Genomic DNA, 2,981 nt, shown 5'->3' on the forward strand with positions numbered 1-2,981 from the left:
CTTCTCCTGTGTCATGTGCTCCTATTCCCCCCTCCCCTCACTCTGATCCAACAACACTGGCCTCCTTGTTCCTCAGTCCTGCCAAGCACCTTCCAGCTTAAGGGCCTGCGCACTCGCTCTTTCCTCTGCCTGCAAGCTGTCTCTCCCAGCGCCTCACCCGGCTTCCCTCCCTCCTGTCATTCTCTTGTATTTGCAAATGTCATCTCCTCAGAGAAGCTTTTTTGTCCATGCTTCCTAAAATACTTCTTTGTCACTCCCTATATCCTTACTCTGTTTTGTTTTTCTTCACAGCACTTACCACAATATGACATTCTAGATATTTCTTTATCTGTTTATGTTTTCTTCTTCCCATTAATGTGCAATGAGATAATTTCTCCCAGTGCCTAGAAATATGCCTGGTTCAGGCCGGGTGCAGTGGCTCACGCCTGTAATCCCAGCACTTTGGGAGGCTGAGGCAGGCAGATCATGAGGACAAGAGATCAAGACCATCCTGCCCAACATGGTGAAATCCCGTCTCTCCTAAAAATATAAAACTTAGCTGGGCGTGTTGGCGTGTGCCTGTAGTCCCAGCTATTCGGGAGGCTGAGGCAGGAGAATCGCTTGCACACGGGAAGCGGAGGTTGCAGTGAGTCGAGATGCGGCTCCATTGCACTCCAGCCTGGGTGACAGAGCGAAACTCCATCTCGGAAAAAAAAAAAGAAAAAAGAAAAGAAATATGCCTGATTCATGATAAGCCCCCAGGAGATATTTGCTTAATGAATAAATGGTGAATTAAGCTGTTAATAGTTTTCACAACCATCTTTTTTTCTTTTCATTTTTTTTTGTTTTTTGTTTGTTTGTTTGTTTGTTTTTGAGACAGGGTCTCACTCTGTCACCTAGACTAGAGTGCAGTGGTGCAACTACACCTCACTGCAGCCTCGACCTCCTGGGCTCAGGTGGTCCCCCCACCTTAGCCTCCCAAGTAGCTGGGACTACAGTGCCACTGCACGCGGCTGATTTTTTTTACTTTTTGTAGAGATGAGGTTTCACTATGTTGCTCAGGCTGATCTCAAACTCTTGGACTCAAGCAATTTGCTGTCCTCGGCCTCTCAAAGTGTTGGGATTACAGATATGAACCACCGTGCCCAGCCACAACCATCATTTTGAATGGTTGCTTAACTTAATGTATTTTTTTTTTTTTTTTTGAGATGGAGTTTCGCTCTTGTTGCCCAGGCTGGAGTGCGATGGCGCGCTCTCGGCTCACCACAACCTCCGCCTCCTGGGTTCAAGCGATTCTCCTGCCTCAGCCTCTCTAGTAGCTGGGATTACAAGTATGTGCCACCACGCCTGGCTAATTTTGTATTTTTAGTAGATATGGGGCTTCTCCGTGTTGGTCAGGCTGGTCTCGAACTCCTGTCCTCAGGTGATCCACCCGCCTCAGCCTCCCTCAGTGCTGGGATTACAGGTGTTAGCCACTGGCCTTAGTAAATTATTTTGTATTGTGAAATATTGGGTTGAATCACATGAATTCTCATTTTGTAGGTTAATAATGACTGCATATTGACTTCCGTCCAGATCGCTTCATATCTGCTAAGTGAACCTTACAGGTCCTTCTAGATCCTGAAGTGGATTAGGTGCCACTGTTCCTGCTCGTGTTGAATCCAGAACTGTAACCAGACATGGGACTGGAGGACGAGCGAAAGATGCTGACCGAGTCTAGAGATACTAAGGAGGAGGAAGAAGAAGAGGAGGAATTAGTGTTTCTACATCAGGATCCCCTAACAACAGTGAGAGAGCAATGCGAGCAGTTGGAGAAATGTGTAAAGGCCCAGGAGCGGCTGGAGCTCTGTGATGAGCATGTATGCTCTCAATCACATACAGAAGAGGATTGCACGGAGGAGCTCTTTGACTTTTTGCATGCAAGGGACCATTGTGTGGCCCACAAACTCTTTAACAACTTGAAATATATATATGGACTTATTCACCCCAGCCTTCATCACCTGGGCATCAGGATATTTCCTTATGGTTTTGGATATGCCATTTGTTTCTTATTTGTGTAACTGTAAGTTCACATGAACCTCATGGATTTTGGCTTAGTCTGGTAGCTTCTATGTAGTTCGTCTTAATAAAGTTATTTCATCTTAATAAAGTTCTGTGGTCTGCGATCTGCAAAAAAAAAAAAAAAAAAAAATGACTGCATATTGGCAATTACACATAGTTTAATCAAATAAAACACATTCAGAAAGGTGCATGGTACATAAACACATGGCTTAAAAATTATTATTATTTGAGATGGAGTTTCACTTTTGTTGCCCAGGCTGGAATGCAATGAATGGCTCGATCTCAGCTCACTGCAACCTCCACCTCCCTAGTTCAAGTGATTCTCCTGCCTCAGTCTCCCAAGTGGCTGGGATTACGGTTGTGCACCACCATGCTCAGTCAATTTTGTATTTTCAGTAGAAATGGGGTTTCACCATATTGGTCAGGCTGGTATCGAACTCCTGACCTCATGATCCTCCCACCTTGTCCTCCCATAGTGCTGGGATTACAGGTGTGAGCCACCACACCTGGCTCAGAATTATTATAAGACAATATCCATGTGTCCACTAACCAGGCCAAAAATAAAATATTGCCACCAACCTAGAAGCCCCCTGCAGGATCTTCTGCTGTCAGGAATTCCCCCTTACTCATTAAAGGTAACCACTATCCTAACTTTTCTGGTAATTCTTACCTTTTCTTTGCTCTTTTATCACCTAAAGATTATGGTTTTGGTTTGCCTGCTTTCGAACTTTGTATAAACTCACACAGTGTGTATTCTTTTGTACCTGGCTTTTTTCTTTTTCTATTTCCTTATTTATTTATTTATTTTATTTTTCGTAGAGATGGGATTTTACCATGTTGGCCAGGCTGCTCTCAAACTCCTGGCCTCAAGGGATCCACCCACCTCAGCCTCCTAAAGTGCTGGGATTACAGGTGTGAGCCACCGCGCCCAGCCATGTACC

The 2,981-nt window shown here is 44.8% G+C and overlaps 1 pseudogene; it reads left to right on the forward strand.

Moving 5' to 3' along the window:
• Nucleotides 1–1,460: 1,460 nt before the first annotated feature.
• Nucleotides 1,461–2,092, forward strand: LOC105479793 (cytochrome b-c1 complex subunit 6, mitochondrial pseudogene; annotated as a pseudogene).
• Nucleotides 2,093–2,981: the final 889 nt, after the last annotated feature.

Source organism: Macaca nemestrina, chromosome 13 (genome assembly GCF_043159975.1).
Source record: "Macaca nemestrina isolate mMacNem1 chromosome 13, mMacNem.hap1, whole genome shotgun sequence".
Taxonomy (NCBI): Eukaryota; Metazoa; Chordata; class Mammalia; order Primates; family Cercopithecidae; genus Macaca; species Macaca nemestrina.